At 44.2% G+C, this 19812-nt stretch overlaps 2 long non-coding RNA genes across 2 annotated transcripts in view; both read right to left on the reverse strand.

Moving 5' to 3' along the window:
- The window catches only part of LOC143682637 (uncharacterized), a 44907-nt gene extending 37225 nt beyond the window's left edge, over nucleotides 1–7682 (reverse strand). The window contains exon 1 of the long non-coding RNA XR_013175203.1: nucleotides 7590–7682. This is a non-coding gene — a long non-coding RNA (uncharacterized LOC143682637). The remainder of the gene's footprint in view (nucleotides 1–7589) is intronic.
- A 1790-nt stretch (nucleotides 7683–9472) lies between these two features.
- LOC143682638 (uncharacterized) lies at nucleotides 9473–18376 on the reverse strand. The gene is made up of 4 exons (XR_013175204.1): nucleotides 18263–18376; nucleotides 17417–17558; nucleotides 14187–14252; nucleotides 9473–9858 (listed from the first exon to the last, which is right to left on the reverse strand). It is a non-coding gene; the product is annotated as an uncharacterized LOC143682638 (long non-coding RNA).
- Between the last annotated feature and the right edge of the window lie 1436 nt (nucleotides 18377–19812).

A 19812-nucleotide genomic window follows, 5' to 3' on the forward strand; every position in this document is an offset into this window, starting at 1 on the left:
TGTCTTTTAAATCCTTTTTTACTTTTTATGAAGTTAACACCTATATCTTCCTCATTATACAGTGAGAGCTTTTGCACATCCTAAGATCTCTTGTTTCTCCACTCCACACCTATTATTTTAATGCTATAGACTTAATTCTGGGTTATTGTAGAATTTTTTCCCTTTTACTTTAAGGGTTTAGTTGTCTTAAAAATAGCCAATACCAAAGGCGTTTGATTATCTTTATTTCATTTCTCTTGTAACATCTCCTATATGCATCTTTTTTCTGTGTAAATGCTTCATCCAAAACTGTTTTTAGTGTGGGTCTTTTATGGCAAGTTTCTGAAGTCTTGATCACTTGAGAATAATTGAAATGTATGTTATCTTGACTGGAACTATGTTCAAAATGTTATTTTTCCTTTAATACTTTGACGCTAATTTTTTTTCAAGAGAAAAAGCTGAATGAAAGAATAAAATTATATCTTTGTCTCTGGAAGCTTTAGAGTTTTCTGTCCTCTCTTAAGTTCTCATTCATTATAAAGTATATGGGCATGGGTTTTTTTTCCTTCTCTCTCTTCTTTGGCACTTTATAAGTCCTTTCAATCTGAAGTATTGTTTTCTTTAATTCTGAGCAATTTATCTCCACCATTTCTTCCAATATTTCTTTTCACTGAACTTTTTCTTGGATTCCTATGCTATGAATGATAATACCTCTATTTCTTTCCTCTTTATCTTATAGTTTTGAAAAAAAATTCTATTTTTTTCTTTCTCCTATTTCCTCAGTCTGGTCTTCAAATTTGCTAAATCACTCCTCAGCTGTATCCATTCTGCTTTTAAATGTACCTGTTGTGTTTATACCAATGTGTTTGTGACTCAGCTGTTAGTATTATCATCTCAACTATTATAGTTTTCATGACTGATGCTACTCCTTGCACTTTTTGGTATTTCCTTGTTCTTCTTTCAAATTGCTAATTCTTTCATTTTCTCTCTTAGTGTGTTAAAAGAGCTTATAATTCCATAAGGGTTAGAAAGCTTTGGCCTAAATAGACAGCAGGTACCTTGGAGCAGTTAAATTTTAGGCCTGGATATTTTCTCTGATCAGGATGATTCCTACAGAGACATGAGAGAGTCAACCTAGAAATCGGAGTGAGCAGAAAAGGCTTTTGGGGCCTTTAGCACAGTGCTGGGAAATTGGGGAGGGAACTCATGGATCTGAGCAAGGACAAGAACTTCAGAGAAGACAGGGTTCCCAATCTACTAAAGCCTCAGGACTACTTGTGCTTATATTGCACAAACCTTCAGTCTTTTCGTGTCTGACTATACTCCTGGCCTCAGAGACCCAGAAAGGGAAGCAGGAAGGAGGGATGGACATTAAACTGCCTCCTGGAACAGTTAATTCAGATTTGCATCTGCCATCAGCTGCATGGGGCGTGCAACCACACAGGGTTGTACCAGTCACTCTCTTCACTAAAAACACTGATTCTGATTGAACTGGGTAGCGAGGAGAGGAAGATCAGTTTTGGATGTTTGTCATTGAATGTGACATCTTCAGTTCCCAACTCTTTGGCAGCCATGTCAAAACTCCAAACATCTCCACCATGTATCACATAGCCAAACCCCAATAGGAAGAGCTATCCCCAGAAACTTCCCCTGTATCTAAAATTCCCTTCCCCACTTGATCTAAGTAATGCTTCCTTCTCCTGTTAAGTCCAGTTCAATCATCTCTGAAGCCTTCCAGTAACACCTTACTCTTCTGACCTCTTCCCAAGCATGTCCTATCTGCTAGAGTTAGGTGCTCTACCTCCTAATGCTTTCTACATACCAACGCCACAGGGCCTTCTGTAAGGGCCTCCCTTTCTGAACAGTTCCTCGGAAGCAAGAAAAACTTCATTCAACTCTAACCTAGTGCGCTGCATGGAAACAATCCTTAAGTTTGCTCATAGGACATTTCTCTGGGCTACTAGTATCATAAAACTCTTTTTCAGAGTTCCTTTCCTCATTGCAGTAGTCCTAGTGATGGTGACAGCTCTACTGTTACTCATCATAGGTCATCACATTTTCTTTGTGATTCCCTTATACTTCTCCCTCGCTTGGCTGATGTGCCTCCTTAAATAAACTCTCCTTCAATTCTCCTAATACAAGTGGGCCATGTGTGTCCATTGGAACCCTCAGAGATATATTTATGATGTATTTGTTTACATATATATATTATAAACAGAACAAATATATTTTATACATAGGTAAATATGAATATAAATAGTTTTCTTATATTTTATACATATAGTTTAATATCTTATAACTGTATTTATAAAATATTTCTTCTGGAAATTAACATATTGGGGGGCCTAAAGTCAGATGTGGCATAACAGAGAATGTGGAAAGCTGGAAAATAAAAAGCCAGTTGGTCTTTTAGAGGACGCTCACCTCCCACCCCGTGGTACCAGCAGTACCATTTCTGAAGCTACGAGTAGGAGTGTTAGCATCTTGTTCCAGAACCTGCTAAGCATGGGTCCAAGCTGTACCCAGTCCCTGTAGCTTGATGGAAGAGCCGGGCACCTGCCAGGACCTGGCCCATCTTCTGGCCAGCTGTGGGGCAGGCAGCCCCACTCAGGTCCTGTGTGTCAAGGGAGCTAAGCAGCAGCCAGGCCCAGCCATGGATCCCAAGGCCCCCTCCCGCCCCCACCCCTGGGCACTTGTGCCTGCTCTTAGTCGCCAACTGTGCAGGCTCCAGGCAGGTGTCTTCCCTCCAGTCTCATCTGTGAGGGAACCACAGCCTCCAAAATGGTACTGACATCCTGTTAAATATTTAAACTTCATTTTCCACAACAGCAGGGAAGATGCAATTAGATTTTATAGGAAATGATGCTTCTGAGGACACCAAGTTCTTTCTGTATCTGGAACACTAGCCTCCCTTCCTCTTCCTTACATGGTGCGACATCTTCTGTGAGCCTTTAGTTCTCCCTCAGGCTGGGAAATGGGGCCGAGGAGATGTTGTGAGGTCCGACAGGGATGTGAAAGGACCGCTTCAGAAGGGGTGGGCCATACACTGGGATGAAGGGAGTGGAGAGGGGATGTTGTGGTTGGAGAACAGAGCTGAGATTGTGGAAAAATTGAACTGTAGGTAATTTCAACTAATTGGGGGAGTACCAGATTGACAAGTATTAGTGTTTCACAGTTAACAAAATCCTTTCAGATCATTCTTATTGAACTCTTGACAGACTTGAGGTCAGATTATCATTTAGAAATTAAATGGGCTCAGTTTTGAGAGAACTTGCCCAAAGTCAGAGCTGGTACCTTAATCTAAGTCTGGTGACTTTTTTTTTCTCAATACCATGGCATCTGATGCCTTTTGCATCTGTCCTGTGTCCTCTCAGCCCAACTTTTTCTCCAACCACTGCACACACAGCAAACTGGGCAGCTGCAGTGTCTCACTCTGCTCAGTGGCTTCTCTTACTTCTGACTCCTGCATGCACAGCTGGAGGCATGGCCCTGGGGCAGTTAATGTCCAAAGGGACAACTGTCTATCGACAGGGGAAGGAAGTCAGGAGTTAAATATTCTGTTCTTCCTTCCCTTGGATGGACAATTCTGGGGGCTTTGCTACAGCTCCTCAGAGCCCCAGTTGGACTGTGCCTCCACTGTCTACCATGGTGACCAGCTTGATAACACGTGCTTGCTGGATTTCCCCTCTCCCCTTTCCTATTTCACTCTTCTGGTTCTTCATTGGATTTCCTGGAATCACTTCTCAAAATGTGTTACCTGCCCACAAGCCCCTGTCCACATTTTGATTTCTCTCTCTTTCAAGCTAAGACCATCACAACATTTCCTTCTTCCACCTGGTCATTGCATGGTGAGGATGGGAGATGGTTTGCTAATTAATACCCCTTTGGCACAAAGATGGAGACAGACCTCCAGGCACCTTGACCTGAGAATATCAGGATCTGAAACAAGTCCATGCTAAATTTAGAATAGGAGGCAGGCCAAGAGACGGTGTGGAGGGAGGAGAGGCAGACGACATTGGTTGTGCCAATGTGACAGAACCAGAGGCTGAGAAGCAGCCCCATGGGCCAGTGTGGAGGCACCTCATAGTAGAACTTGAGAACAGGGCCTGCAAGCAGGAGGGAGCCCCCAGCAAGCTGGCCCTTAAAGTAAAGGTCTCAGTAGTAAATAGATCCCATCAGGTCCCTCTGTACCCTCCTGGAAGGGTAGAGTGCACAGGTCAGCCATGGGAAGGATGGCTGTGGGTGGGACGGCAAATCTGATAGAATGCTCAGTTTTCAAGCCCAAAACAAAGAAAAATGGTATCCTCTTCTAGATAAAATGGTGCAGCATATTAATGAGATAAGAATATAAGGTTCCCAGATTTTGTCCAGAGAGAAAGGAAATGTACATGATTGAGGGCCTGGATAGAAGGGAAAGAAATGAAGAAAGAACAGGCTACATATATCGGTGGGCTGGGCACTAGGCACCCCAATGGTGCTGTCCCAAATCTAATTAACAATGAGGAACCAAACAGCCAGGAACTATTAAAGCTGTATACACCGGCTATGGATTCATATGCTACCGTATACTTCATAAAACTCAGAAAAAGCTTAAGTGTTGCCGTACTGAAAAAGAAGCCACAAGTTATATTTGGTTTTGCAAACATGGGATTGCACTCTAATGTTTAATTTGTCACACTTTGCAGTTTTCCATGTCAATGTACAATCCAACGTTACTTTTTCATGGATAGAACATATTATTGTATATCACCACCATAATTTAATCACATTGTTGATCATTGAAATTGCATTTCTGTTTTTTCCTATTACAAGCACTGCAATGACTGCTTTTTATATGCTTGTCTAGTAGTTTAAGACATTCTTAGAGTGGAAATTACTGGGCCAAAGACAGTATGTATATTTTTCCCCTTCAATCCTTATTTCTTTTATTGAAGTAAAAATTTACATAGAGAAATGCATAGATCTTAAAGATCTTAGGTAATGGAAATGGTTTGTAACTTGAGCGGATGGTGGTTACACAAGTATAGGCCTTTGCCAAAATGCATCGAGTCATACACTTAAGAATCCCTTGTGCCCTTAGTAGTAAATCCTTATCCCAACTCCCCACAGGCAAATCCTGCTCTGATTCTATCACCACTGATTAATTTTTCCCTGTCCTTGAACTTTGTGTACATGGAATCATACAGTTTCTGGTGTGTCTGGCTTCCTCACTGAAGCTAACATTTCTGAGATTCATTCAAATTATTGCATGTATCAATGTATTTTTTACTATTTTTACATATGTACATTTTTATTACTTTTCATTGTATGTATTGCTTTTATTCTATTGTATGAAAATCCATTTTCCCTTCTGTTGAATGTATATTATATATTTTTATGCATTGTATAATATGCCAGAATTTGCACCACTGCCCCATAATCCTGATTTAGAGAGGAAACACTGGGAAATGTTGTAAGACTCCTGGAATGTAAGGGTTTTAAGGACCTCCATGTTTTTGCCCCTGAAAATAAAAAGTTGGAGATGATTTAAGACCAAAGGGAACAGTGAGTTGCTCATGGTCACAGAGTTCTATAAAGGTCCCTGAGAGCCCTTGGAAGCTTTGGGTCAGAGAGGTCTCAGTTACAACTTCTTGCATAGAAAGGCAGAGAGGGAAGGGAGGAGAAAACTGGGAATATATAAGGATTGGGCTTCTGTATGATACAATTTCCCCTGCCTGGTAATTTAACAATTCCAAAACTCCAGGGGTCAGTAACTCTGGAGGAGGTTGGTTAATTACTGCCAAGCTATAGAATGAAATTTCCCCAAGACCCCTGTTTTCTGGGCTGCATTTCATACCAATTAAAAGTCTAATCCAATGGGACTCTTTCCCAGCAAATTAACATCATGGACTTTGATGAACTGATGCTTTTAATAGACCGTAGTATTCGAATGAACACAGTCATAGCTCTTCCTCCTCAGTGAGTCAGCAAGATTGGATCCGGTGGACCTCATGCCATGGGCAGTGAGGGGCAGGAAAGCAGGGAGTTCAGTTAGGAAAGGGACTTTCAGAGGCCTCATCCATTTTTAACCAACCACGTTTATGGTCAGCAGTAGCAGACAGAAAGTCAGTTATGCTATAAGATTTCATTCAAATATTTAGGTTTTTATATGCCAGGTACTGGGGATAGAAAGAAATTATGACTTCCAATCCTAAAGGAGCCAGGAGCCCAAAGAGAAAGACATCTTCAACACCCTCTACCTCGCATACATTTACATTTACACCTAGATCATGCCCCATTTCCCTACTTTACAGTTGGTTCCTATGGACTAAAGGCATATCTAGAATGTTCTGGCTAATGATCTACCCCTCCAAGGAACATTTCTGCAGTAAGTTTTGATTTAGCCATAGAACCCACATAGCAGAACTTGGGTGGTAGAGATAAAAAAAACGGGACAAATGAAGACAAGGACGACCGTAAAATATTGGGAGTCATATGGTATTTAAGAAATGGCTTGGGTGAAGCCCTAATTAATAGCATGTGACCCCCAATCCCCAATAAAAACAAAAATACTATGAAAAAGTGCTGCAGTATACAAAATCTTAGGTATTTTAAGGATGCATTATTTTCTTGCCTTGTGATTTATAAATGAAATTTGAATAAGTAGTGATGCTTCTGCATTCCCTCCTCCATCCCACCGTGCTCTCTAGCAGGTATGCAAGAGAGGCTCTGGTTATAAAAGACTACAATCTCTTCCATCTTGAGGATGGTCTTATAAAATGTAGAATATTTGATTACCTTAGTTTCAGATGGAGTCTTGCCTACAAGTTATTTCATGATCCCCATAAACATCATAGTATCATAGGCATCAGGCATTCAGGCTGATAAGGTTGGGATATGTCATGGAATCCTAGCTGTCAGATCATTTCACAATTGTCCCTATTTTCTGAACCAAACTCAGGGTCCTGGGGTCTGAAGTATTATGTTTCCTCTTGCTACAACTTCAGCCCATTCTCTCCTGTTGTAAAAGTGGTTCAGGAAAATAAAGCAGCCACTGGGGATATATCATGGTGGAGACTTATCTAGTTGCCTCTCATTGAGGAGGTTGAGTGTTCTAAATAAGTTCCTAGAGGAGTTCAGTCAGCTCAGGGATCTAGTAAATCATCCAAGTATAGCTTGGAGGAAAATACTAAAAAATATCCATCCTCACAAACAGAAAAGTTTGGGGTGGGGGGATGTTGAGTGCTCTGGACTTTCTCTGGCTAGGTACTCTATCTTTGCTGTAGGCAGGGGCCAATATGGTTAGGACAGAATAAGTACAGGACAAATAACCATTAAGCATGCTTATTTCCAAATCCTCATTTTATGGTGTAAGCTCCTTCAGAATAGAGCTTTGACTTAAATTGTCTTACACAGTTATTTAAATGTACAGTAAATATCCCTATTCTCTCCTAGGTTGCTTCTCCCAACACCACGTTGAATGATCTAGGCTCCTTGAAGTCAATCTGCTCTTTTCTCTGCAAACATATTACTTTTCTACAAAAACACTTTTCCCTCTTTCCCCTACTCTTCTTTCCTTGGCCAACTGCTACTCATCCTTCAAGTCTTATTTAAGTTCACCAGTTTAATACCTTCAGGAGTTCTGGAAGATTCTATAGCAGGGACTATGGGGCAGGCATTACCACCGTTCACTGATATCTTTCAGAGTGAAGAGGGACTGTACTGTCCTACTCCCTTGACATATGACTGTGTGACGTGATTTGGCCAATGGATTGTGATGTCACAATTGTGTAGAAATATTTAAGTGCCTATGACTGACTCCACACAGGGCTTTCATCCATGATTACAGAGGTTCAGGGGAAGAGAGAGATGGAGTCATGGTGTCACATGGAAGACAGCTGCCCTCGAGAGTCACTGAGCCCCAAAGTGGGCTTTAAAGGAGTCAAAAATAAACTTATGTTGTTCCACGACCCTGCGATTTTTTGAGATATTTGTTAACACATCTTATCTAGTGTATCCCGTATCTGAATACCTGGGATTAGGCTCCAAATAGCCTAATTTAGATGTCAGCAACTCTCAATGACTTACTTCTTGTGGCTGCAGTTGTCTCTATCTTGCATTGCCTAGGTATGCCTTTTTCTTTAATCTCCCAAAGTACCACTACTAAATTAAAACACAGAAGAAACCTTAATGTCTTAAGTAACTGGGATTTTAGAGTTTAACTGTTGTTCGGGCAAAGTGCAATGTGGATTGGGTTACCCCTCTAAATCTTGCAGCTATGCCATGAAACCCATGGCCTTCAAGATCCCTACAGGAGAAGAATCGATGGAGGAAAAATAAAACTTCTTAGCTTCACCCCTAAAATGATACAAGTTATATCCATTCATTCTATTGGCCAGAAATAGTCCCAAATTAATTATGGCAGGGGTGGGGGTAGGGTTAGGAAGCCCACGGAATATTTGGTGAGGACCGTTTACCTGTTGTTGTAAAGAAAATTTATAGGAACACAGCAACACTCTTATCAATTATCTATGGCTAGGTTTGGGCTACAATAGCAGGTTTAAGTAGTTGTGACAGACCAACTGGCCATTTAAGAAAACATTGTCTGACAGCTGGTTTAGAGCAAACTCAAGGGATGGAGTTTTTCTTTTGCACACACCTGACTTTCTCCTGAAGCTCTTTAAACCCTTCTTTGACATCCCCAAGATTGTTTGCAGCCCCCTGCATGCATCTTTCACTTTCTTTCACACTATTTTGTGCCTGCTTGTTTACTTATCACTGGCTTAAGTTTCATGAGAGCTTGTTTATGTCCATCTGCTTTACTGGTTAATCCCCACTGCCTTCACAACACTTCATTCATAAAAATGCCCAGTACATTTGTGGAATGAATGAGCTTTGAAGTTACTGCATCAGAATCTGCTGAGAAAGTGATCACCCTCCCTCTAAGTTTTTCATGGAAACAAGGATGTTATAGGAACTACGTGAGATGACGATTACTTAAAGGTGAGCTTTCCAATAGAGGCCTGGAATGGGTTACCAGGGAGTTGAACTAGAGATCCCTTACCCTTTGGGACACTTGGGTGGTGTCCAAGCAACCAGAGCTCCCAGGCTAGTGAGCTCAGCACAACTGTCATTTTCAGTGTTCCCTGCCATGATAAAGAATGGGAAATACTGACTTAGAACTGAACACAAGGACCAAGGATGCACGAGTATCAGTTCCTGTCTAACTTGAGGTACACTGAAGATCACAAAGACAACCAGAGCTGAAAGCTCACTGGGAAGGATGGGAGCATAAACAGGGAAACAAACAGAAGAGACCCGCCTTCCCCATACAACCCGGCTGCCCACTCTACTTGGTAGCTCCCAACAGAGTTCACCAGCCAGGAACTTTCCTGAGCTCTGCCTCATGTTCCAAATGTCAGGCCTGTAATTACTTCTTCCCTCCAAGGACCCTGACATTTACTGAGCCCAGTTCTCTGAGCTGGCCTCAAACAGCCCAGACATTCCCCCAGGAGCGCCTTTATTCCTTCAAACATGCATTTTCTGAGCACAAATATTTATCAAGTTTATCCAAGCATCTTGCTGGTCACAAAAGAATAAAGACGAACAAGTCAGTCCTGCCTTCCTTGAGGCAGCTTACAGTCTTACACAGAAGTTTGCAGCCTGTACCAGCTTTGTAGTTTGCTCTTCTATCAGGATTTGGTCATCGGAGGTTAGGCTTCTAGAGTCCCCTAAGCAGACCACGTGAAGGCATGTATACTAAACACTTGCCTTGTAAGTTGTCCAAATACCATTCTGGGAACAAATGGTAAACTCTTTGTCCTTAGTTACGCTCATATCCAGACACATGTATCTTCAGCAAAATTGATCTTTTCTCTCACTCCCATGATAACTCTTGCTCTGAAGTTATTTCAATTGAGAGAAAATTAAAAATACAGAAGTCATAGGAGCCTGGTTATCCAGGTGGGGAAGTTAGGGGAGCTATCCTAAGGACTCTAAGTATTGGCATCCCTAGTGCATTGTCAGCAGCCCTTCTCGGTCACTTACCCGTCTCACCATCCTCCTTGCTCCCTTTCCCTCCATGATGTCACCTGAACTTTCACCTCCTCTTAGAAGTTTCCCAGACCCACAGTAAGGAAAATGAAGGCTACTCCAAAGTATCCGTGAAAACAGAGAGCCAGAGCTACCAATGAATAGAACAGTATGACTGAATTCAATTTAATACATTGGTGGTAAATTCCTTATAAATCCTATTTGCCTGCAAAGGACCGATACTGTGTTCAAATCAGCAATTCAGAGTTTCCCTTCTGAAGATCACCTCTTGATTCTCCTTTTTTCAGTAGCTTCGTATTGCAAAACTACTGTGCCTCCTATACAAGTGGTTAAGCACAGAGCAGGAGGAGGAGCCCTTCAAGACAGACCCATTACATCAACTGCACCTTTGCTTTCTCTTCTTCAAAAAAATTGAAATTTTAAAAATTCCCAGGGGCTCTACAGTTATTCATGGTGGGAAGTGTGAGGGACAAGGGAACTTGAAGAAATCCATCAAGGCCCGGGTCCCAGCCTGAGCAGTAGTGAGACGTCCTGGACTCTTCTACTTGAAATTCATCCCTACCCAGAAGAAACTGTGACTTTGCCACTGAATTGAGTTTTACTTCTGTTGAGATGGAAGCAGCCAACATGCTTTCTGGGTTTTAAACAAGAGGTTTCATTACTAAGTTTGTTGACAGTAATAATGATGAACAGAATCAACAAATGTGCACTTTATAAAAACACCTTATGTCTACTCACCTCTTCATTTATAAGTACCTCTATGCACAAAAGTGAAGCTGCCTCAGTTTACCTTATCTTGGGAGAAAGAATGTATTTAAAGCTAAGTAGAACTCTGTTAATCCTTCAGTCACTGAGAATAAAAGTGCCCCCTCCCCACAACTCTGTGGATATAAGGAGAGGCAGGACTGTCCAGAAACCAGAAACACAATCTGGAAGTGGGAAGTGGCTGATATCCACACTAAGGCCCCTCTCAGATGGACTGCCCAAGGGCACAGATGCTAAAGACTCACATTAAAGCCCTAGAATAATCCTTATGCCTTTCTGAGACTGATTAACAGGTGGACATTTTTTCAGGGAAAGGCAACAGTTAATATCTTGTTCTTCTGCATCAATCTATATACTGGTGAGACTTCAGTGAATAGTCAATTGGACTCTTGGCTGCTTCCCCTGAGAACAGCCCTTGGAACTTCAGGACTTCTCCAACCCCTACGATTCTACCATGGCACAGTTCAAGAGCTGGCATATTCCATGGCACAGCTGAGAGTGGCACCCTGGACTCCATGCTATGGCATTTCTCCTCGTCATAGACTTGAGATAGAAAATGCACGTCTGTGCACACACATCACTAAACCCATATATGACTAGTAAGGCATTGACAAAGTTTGGGTTTTAATTTACATTCCTTGAGAAACAAACCCTGAGAGAAAGATTCCATGTAAGCAGCTTATATGGGATAGGGAAGTGATACAAGGAAGGAAAGGAAGCCAATAAGCTACAGAGAGCAACTGGAACTCAATCCCACCTGGAGATACTGGGTGTTGGAACAAAACAAATGTCTTAGAAATATCCCACTCAGGTGTGATGGAGGGAGCACACAAGGGAACTGGGTACGTATACACCCACTCCTGCTCATCATTGCTTGAGGGCAGATCTCAGGAAATGTTAATTTCTCCACAGTTTCAGAAAAAGCCATCAGGCACAGGGATGCAGGTACTGATAGGTGGCAGTCAGTGCTGAGTACTCTAAAGGTCTGAGGGACATGAGAGGTACACTAACAGCCCCTTTGATGATAACAAGTCAAGTATTCCTGACTGGAAGGTCTCTAACATTGGGAAATGTTCATGATTTCTTCTCTGAGCATCAGTTTTCTGATATATAAAAGAGGAATTTGTAGCTACTTCCTAGGGATGTTTTGAGCAAAACCTTCTATGGCAAAATCAGGAATGCACAGAGGCAAAAAGCTAGTCACTCCTTGCATATGCCTCTTCCCAATTCCTTTTCCCGCTCTTGGCCAATGATCCTAGAAATCCCTCTTCTAAGAATTCAGCTCTATTTTTATAATAGGAAGTATGTGGAAATCGGATCAGGGTTAAAACATGGCTTTTCTGGGGTACACAATAGTTTCTATCTGGCACAACTGATCTTGTGGGGCCAGACCTATTGTTTGGGGTGGGAAACTTTGATTGGATTGTTTCCATGAAGATGTGACACACTCAGTTGTGGGTGTGACCTTTGGTTAGATTACTTTCATTTGTGGGTGTGAACTTTTGATTAGATGGAGTGTGGTTCTCCCCATTCAAAATGGGTTTTGATCAGTTTACTAGAGTCTTTAAAAGGAGAAACCTCAGATGAAGATGCTTGGAAAACGGATTTAACAGAGCAACATGAGACCCAGACATTTGGAAATGCAGAGACCAGCAAATATTGCTATGTGTCTTCCCACAAGGTGCTAAGCAATCCAGAACTCACAGTTGTGTCCCAGAGGAGCTAAGTGAAAGCCCACAGACACTTAGAAAGGTTGGCATCAGAAGCTGGAAGCAATGGATCCGGGAATAAGGATCAGCAGATACTAGCCATGTATCTTCCCATGTGACAGACATCAGTCTTTCTTGAGTGAAGATAACCTCTTGCTGGTGCCTTAATTTGGACTTTTCATGGCCGTAGAATTTTAAATTTGTAACATAATAAATTCCCTTTTAAAAGACTGTTTTGGTGTATTGCATTCCAGCAGCATTTAGCAAGCTAATACATTGATATTCATTAGTCACTTTAAATAAATCTAATCCAGCTTATTATGCATTATTTTATATGAGACTCTTCCTCCAATATGTCTTAAATAGCAAGCTCTCTCAGTGCATTTAAAATGATTCAATTTGCACAGGTTCAAGAACATGTCTAAGGTATGCCCAACTATGCATAGAATACCAATTTGTGTACATTTGCTGAGATGTAATTTGTTCTTAGATTTAAAGAAAAAGGTCAAAACATTTTTCATACCTATTATCCAGCTCACTTCTTCTAATGAAAATCCATGATCAAGCAATGAGATACAACAAGGCTTTAAAAGGAAAGATTTAGAAACAAAATTGTTTTCAGAGCTTTGGGTCAAACACAGTCTAGCAAGTTTGAGAAACAAGATTAGCACACATCTCTCACAGGGTGTGGAGAGATCTCAGTCTCCTGACCTGACAACCAAGAACATGTCAAAGCCCTTTAACTAGCAGCCAAGCCAAAAGGGAGATTTCATCAGCCACAGTTCAAATACAGAAGTGTCTCCTGACTCCCAGAGGAAGATACTCTATAATTTAGACAGCCCCAAAGGCCAGGGATCTCCTTCTAAATCCAAACACTGGGGTGTCTCCCTGGAACTTCTCTCAAAAGGCCATATAGCACAAATGTCACTCCACCTCCGCAGGCCAGCCTTCATACTTTGGATTATTAAAAGCAGTCATCACCAATTGCTGACCATTTACTATGTTCCAAGCACCATGCTGGACCATTTGCCCATGTTGGCTGTTGTCATCCTCAAAACATCCCTAGGAAGTTGCTACAAATTCCCCTTTTATATATCAGAAAACTGATGCTCAGAGAGGAAATCATGAACATTTCCCAAGCACTCTCAGCTTGTAAGTGGTTTGGCCAGATCCAAACCCAAGGCTGATTTTGAAGGCCAACCTCCTTACAAGATCATTCAGTTTTCTCTTCTCAGGTTCTTAAATACTTTCTCATAAGCCCTTTTGCCATACTCCTGTTTCTACCCGTCTTTCTCTCTCAATCCCATACCTTTCATCAGTCCAGGCTTGTTCAATATTCTTCCCCTTGAGAAATCTTTTCTTGGACTATATGTTGACTAATTCTCTTCATCTGATCTGTTACTTTTTCAACCACCTTTGAAAGTACTAGCCTATCTCCCTAATTAGCTTTGATATTCCTTGCCATTGGAGACCATTATCTCCCACCCCCTTCTCCCTGTGGCTCTCACCCTAGCTCTTGGGATGGGATATTATATTCAGAGCTGGAAAGACATTGTGTGGTTGTTCCTATCAAACTACAAGTTACAGAGCAATTTTATAGATCTATAAGAATAAAATTAGCATGTATTGTGGATTGGTAGATGCAGTGAAGATCTCCACAATTTGATAATTCAGTCAAGGTACATTATATTCCATACATACCAATAAATTCCTGTGCTGCTGTTTTCTAAAATTCCGTGGAGAACCTTTCCCCATGCCTCGTCCCTGCTATGAGAGAACACAGATTCGGTATCACCACACATGGAAAACTGATTACAGATTTTGCAACTGAACCTGCCCCCAGATTTGGATTCCCAAAGGACCTTTACTTGAGCCCACTGATATGTTTGAGAGGTACTGGATGTGCCATTTTGGAAAGCCAGTCCCTATTACATGCTCAAGTAGAGGTAGGACAAGCCTATGTCTCAGCCCCACTTGCTGAGGCTCCTTAGAGAGAAGGAAACTTTCAGGAGCTATTTTTTTTTCAGTACTGTCCTCTCTTGCCTGATCTATTTAATATCCACAGGACAGCACTCTTGACCATAGCATCAATAAGAGAAGATAAAAGGGTGGTGATTATTATCTCCACAGTAGGGGTGACAGCAGAGGGCACAGATGTGGGAGATTCACGTCAGATGAGCTCTTGGAGGTATCTGATTAGTCACTTTCAGTCAGGATTTCAGGATGTGGCATTGCTATTTTATAGATGAAAATTAGGCAAAATCATTTTGTTTTTAAGCCACTGTGGCAAGTAGCAGAGTCAGGCATCGGAATCTACTATCTGGCCCAACTACAGGGCTTTTAAAGGCCATGTCAGGTTGAATTGCCCAGTGTCTTAGGCTGGGTTCTGACAGAAGCAGCCCCAAGGTAAGGATCTGTATGTGCATCATTTATTTTGGAGGTGAACTCAGGAAAATAATTATGAGGGGAGAATTGAGACAAGGAAGATAAGCCAATAAATGGTGTATTACCAAGACTGTCACCAGTGGGGGCAATTGGAGCACAGTCCCACTGGAGAGCTCTGGGAGACACATTCCTTACAGTGAATCCACTTGAGATGTGATGGAGCTGGGGTGTTTATACATCAACTTCTGCTAGTCATCAGTCGAAGGTTTGCTCCCAGTGACATTAATTCCCTGGCCCTTCTGCCCTGCCATTGTGCAGGCAGTTAATCTTCAGTAGGCAGAGAAAACCCTCTGGTGGAGAACTGTAGGTGCTTCAGCTGAAAGTTGAGCTAGAGTGTATGGAGGTGGTAATGGAAAGACATGTGGACTGGCCACCAACACCATCTGCTACAGATGTGGAAGTTGAAAGGCTTCATGTCTCCTGTCAAGTTGATTTTCTCCATGGGCCTATGTCAGGTGTTGGCAAGCTTTTCTGTGAAGGGTCAGATACTAAATATTTTAAACTCTGTGGGCCATTTCGGCACTGTCTGAACTATTCAACTCTTCCATTGTAGCGTATGGCAGCAGCCACAGGCAATATGCTAACAGTCCTGGGCAAACCGGGTGAGATGTCACTCTAGCTAAGCATATGTGAGTGAGCCACCATGGAAGCAGGGCCTCCAGCCCCAGTCAAGCCTTCAGATGATTGCAACCTCATGAGATATCCAGAGATTAGACCCAGAACCACCCACCTTAGCTACTCCCAGACTTTTGACCTATAGAAACTGAGATAAATGATTGTTTTAAGCTGCTAAATTTTTGGGTAATCTGTTATACAACAATAGACAACTAATACAAGCATATAATAATGAACCAGTCTTTCAGTCAACCCTTGGGAATAAACTTTAATGGGGACCCATACTTGTTAAACCAAGAGGAAATTAAGAGAACTCTGTATCAGGTATATTCTATTTATCTCTAAATATGCTTTCTCTCCCCTCCCCACCTGCCCTGGGAGGCTGAACTGCATAGATGGTATTAGCAAGGTGCCCCTACCCTCTGGTTTCTCATTGAATTCAGTCACTGGGCAGGAGATCAGAGTAGGGGAAGGGAGAGAAGTTACTTCAAGCAAGCTGTGACCCTTGAAAAAGGGTCACTACTCCTCTCAAGATTTCCTGTGCTCCTTGGGATCTGCTCCTTAGGGAACCATCTCTTCTCCTCATTGCCTTACGCCCAAGGGTGCTTCTTGTCATTGACCATTTCTTATAATTCCCTATGCCATACTTACAACTTTGAAATTAGCTCCTTTGGAAATAAATCCTCTTTGAATGATCCAAATTTGGGCATGCAAGCTGTTTCTCATTGGGACCCCACTGCCATAGGTCCAGAGAGGTGAGATACTGCTGGGCTCTGTTGGACTCAGCATCAGCAGTATCACCTGGCAGGTAGCTTCTCATTCCAACAGAAGCAGGGGGATTTGGGAGTGGGTCTCAATTTGACAGGTCTTTGGCAGTAAAATGGGAGTAGTCTTAACATTTTCTAGCATCAGTTTTGTCACCTTATTCTGGTAAGAAGGCCAACCAGGAAGGCCCTGCCAGTGGGACATACCCCAAAAGGTGGTAGATGGCACAGCAAACTGCAGGCCCTGAGACCAGAGAGACTCAGAGGCAGAGTAGGCCACAGAGCCTTGGAATCCTCAGGCAGGTGGGCTGAGACTCTGGTGGAGTCTGGTCCCAGGGCCTATGGGGACTGGCTTTGCTAGGTCCTTTGCTAGGTTCGCATTTGTCTAATCTCCCAGGCAAGCCTTCACTTGCCTTCCCCACTAGAGCTGGGCAATGGAAGCTTCACCCATCTGACTGCATCTTGAGGAGACAAGTCAGAGGGCAATTAAGTAGCTGAAACAGGGGAGGGGCTGATGGGCCTGGAGCCTAGCCCTGGCCCAGTGCAGTCTTAAATCAAGAGCTCACTGGCGGAGACAGTCAGCCCATGCCTGTAGGAATCCCGATGTGCCTGCTGCCCTGCACCCAGATCGGACATCCCCCTGCATCCAGCAGGGTAGAAGTGGTTCCCCTGGTCCTTGATGTCCCTTTATGGTGGAATCAAGTGGAGCTGAGGGATCAGGTGAGAGGAGGAATCCCCTTGGACCAGCTTGTGGATGAAGGAGCAGCTGGCATCCTCAGCAGCTCCATTCCCAGAACCCTAGAGTAAGTTCCAGATAATCATAAAGGGAAAAAAAAAAAGTAACCAAGAAAGGGAAAGCATTCTCCCCAGCAGGAAATGCTGCAGCTTTGCTGTCAACTAATTACTGGTGTTAATTAATTATCTAGGGTTTTAGTAAAATCACTAGCTGTCTGCCCAAGGAGGAGGCCCATGGGCCTCTGTCCTGCCATCTCTCTGCATCTGGCTGTTCCTGGGAGGTGATGACAGCAGTGGACGTGCAAAGGAGCCTGTGAGTTTGGTCTCATTTAATCCCCTCAAGACCAGTTCAGGTCGCATCTCAATACACACCACACAGAGCCCAGGCGGAGCGGGAGCTAGCAATCATTGCAGGATCCCATCATCTCCCAACATTCCCTGCTCAGGGATTTGGGCGCCGTCATCCTTCCTCCTCATCCCCTGGAGTCAGAATGCATTTGGCAAAGAGCTGCCCCTACAGGCCACCAGAGCCACATTTGGGAGGGAGGCAGGAGAGAGTGTCAGACTGAGGCCTGTCACCCTCCACAGAAGACCCTGGGACCTTGTCTGCCCTGGACTGTGGAGGAAGTGTGAAGGCCTGGCCATCTTGACCCAACCCAGGACACTGTTGACCGCAGAGGCTTTGGAGCTCCCTGACAGGCTGGCCGAGGCATGGTCGGGTCTGCATCACGGTTGAGCTTCTCTCTCTGCCTCTTCCTTTACAGGTCTTGATCCCTAATGAATACTTTGCATCCCCAAACTGTCCCAACATCTCCCTGAACTCCCCGTGGCAGGAGGACACTTGATGTGTAAAGGCCATATGCCCCATCCTTAGGGCTTTCTGTCTAATGGAGACGGGATTCTGAGCAGAATTAAAAAAAAAAAAAAACGAACCAAAACTGTTTAATGGCAAGAAGGTCTGGGTGGCATGCAGGATTACACAAAGGGCCAGAGGGGCCTCAGTGTTCATGCCATGACATTTGTTCTGTGCCTCCAGGCTGCATCAACCCCAAAGTTCCCCACCTTTGGTAAGAGACACACAGCAGCGGCGGTGGGGGGTGGGGGAGGTGGGTCCCCACCCAGCTTCTAGTCTGGACATAGCCTGTTCCCCTCAGTGTGGAGGGGACTGCTCCCAGACAGGGCCAGGTCATTGCGCTCCCCAGGGCAGGGGGCTGACACCTTGCCTGGGCCAGCAGCCAGCTTCCTTCACCAGAACCCTGTTCTGAGTCACTCAGGCATGGCCTCACGAGCCTCCTCCTGTTGCTTCTCTCCCTGGGAGGGTACTCCTGTCACTGAACTGTTTAATCACTTCACTTAGAGCTGCATCATTTAGCATCATCATGGCGTTTTCCCTGACAGCACAAAGGGGGTTTGCGCATAGGGCTGATGTGCACGCGTGCCTCCAGAGACACACTGACAACCAGTACCGCTACTCAGCACACCGGGTGGGGGGAAAGAGGGAGGGAGAAGTGGTAGGAGGGGAAAAGGGGACCGGGAGAGGAAGGGGAAAGGGGAGGGGACAGGGAGAGGAGGGGGGAATGGGGAGGGGATGGGGAGAGGAGGGGGGAATGGGGAGGGGATGGGGAGAGGAGGGGGGAATGGGGAGGGGACGGGAGAGGAGGGGGGAATGGGGAGGGGACGGAAGAGGAGGGAGAAAGGGGAGGGGAGAGGAGGGGGAAAGGGGAGGGGAGAGGTGGGGAAAGGGGAGGGGGAGGAGGGCCACACCATTTTGTTTTAGCTCCCCAGATTCTAACCAAACCATCTCAACCTCCCCAGATCAAAGGGCATCAGGTTTGCTTTGACTCACATTCTAGGGGAAGAGATAGAGCAGTTTAGAGTCCAAGAGTGGGAAGTAAATGAAGATGATTTGGTCACTTGGCATTTATCCTTCAGAGTTATTCAGTCTCCCTCTGCATGCAGGAGGCTGCCCCATGTGGACTGTGTCACCCAGCTCCCCTGCTGCTATCACAGGTTGCTTTCTTTAGATGGAGACATTGAGACAGGGTCTGAGATACAAGATGTTCGTGAGGTACAATGCCATGAAAGAAGGGCAGGAAGCAGGATTAGATTGAGGAGGAAATCACACTGCAGTGCCGGCCTAGCACAGCTTTGGACCACATGGCTGGGAGCTCTGAAGCAAGCATTGTCCACCTGGTGTCTGTGCTGGGGCAACACCGCTGCGCCTTCATTCCTCTACCTGGCCTGGTCGCTGGACCTTGGGTGAGGGGCTCTCTGCAGCTGGGCAGCAAGCCTCTCCCTGAAGAGGGGACTGGGAGGCACATCTGTGTCTTCCACATTCCCTCTGGCTTTTAGTTGGGTTCAGCCAATGAGAGGCAGCCATAAGAGGCCAGAAGGTGGGAGGAAAGAGGGTCCTCCTTGCCTCCGTCCTGACGTGCTCTATTTGGCAGCGGCTGCATCTCAAAAGCCACGGCTCCTGCTAGCTGACCCCTGCTCACCGCTGCTGTTCAGCCTGGGCCGGGGGTTGGGGGGGCAGGAATAGCTTCCTTCCTTCATGCCTTCAGGCGGGGTGGCTGCAACAGCTCTCCTCTGCTGCTAGTCCCTGGGTGCTTTACCATTCTTTGTTCATTCCCTTAACACAGTCTCCACCTGCTTAACCAGCCCCTTTATTAGAACACTCTTTAAACCCCTTAAGTATACCATCTGTTTCCTGCCAGAACCTGACCAGAGGGTCATTAAGGGGTTTTTCTCCTTCTTCTCCCCTGGCTTTC

This window comes from Tamandua tetradactyla, chromosome 5 (assembly GCF_023851605.1).
Source record: "Tamandua tetradactyla isolate mTamTet1 chromosome 5, mTamTet1.pri, whole genome shotgun sequence".
Lineage (NCBI taxonomy): Eukaryota > Metazoa > Chordata > Mammalia > Pilosa > Myrmecophagidae > Tamandua > Tamandua tetradactyla.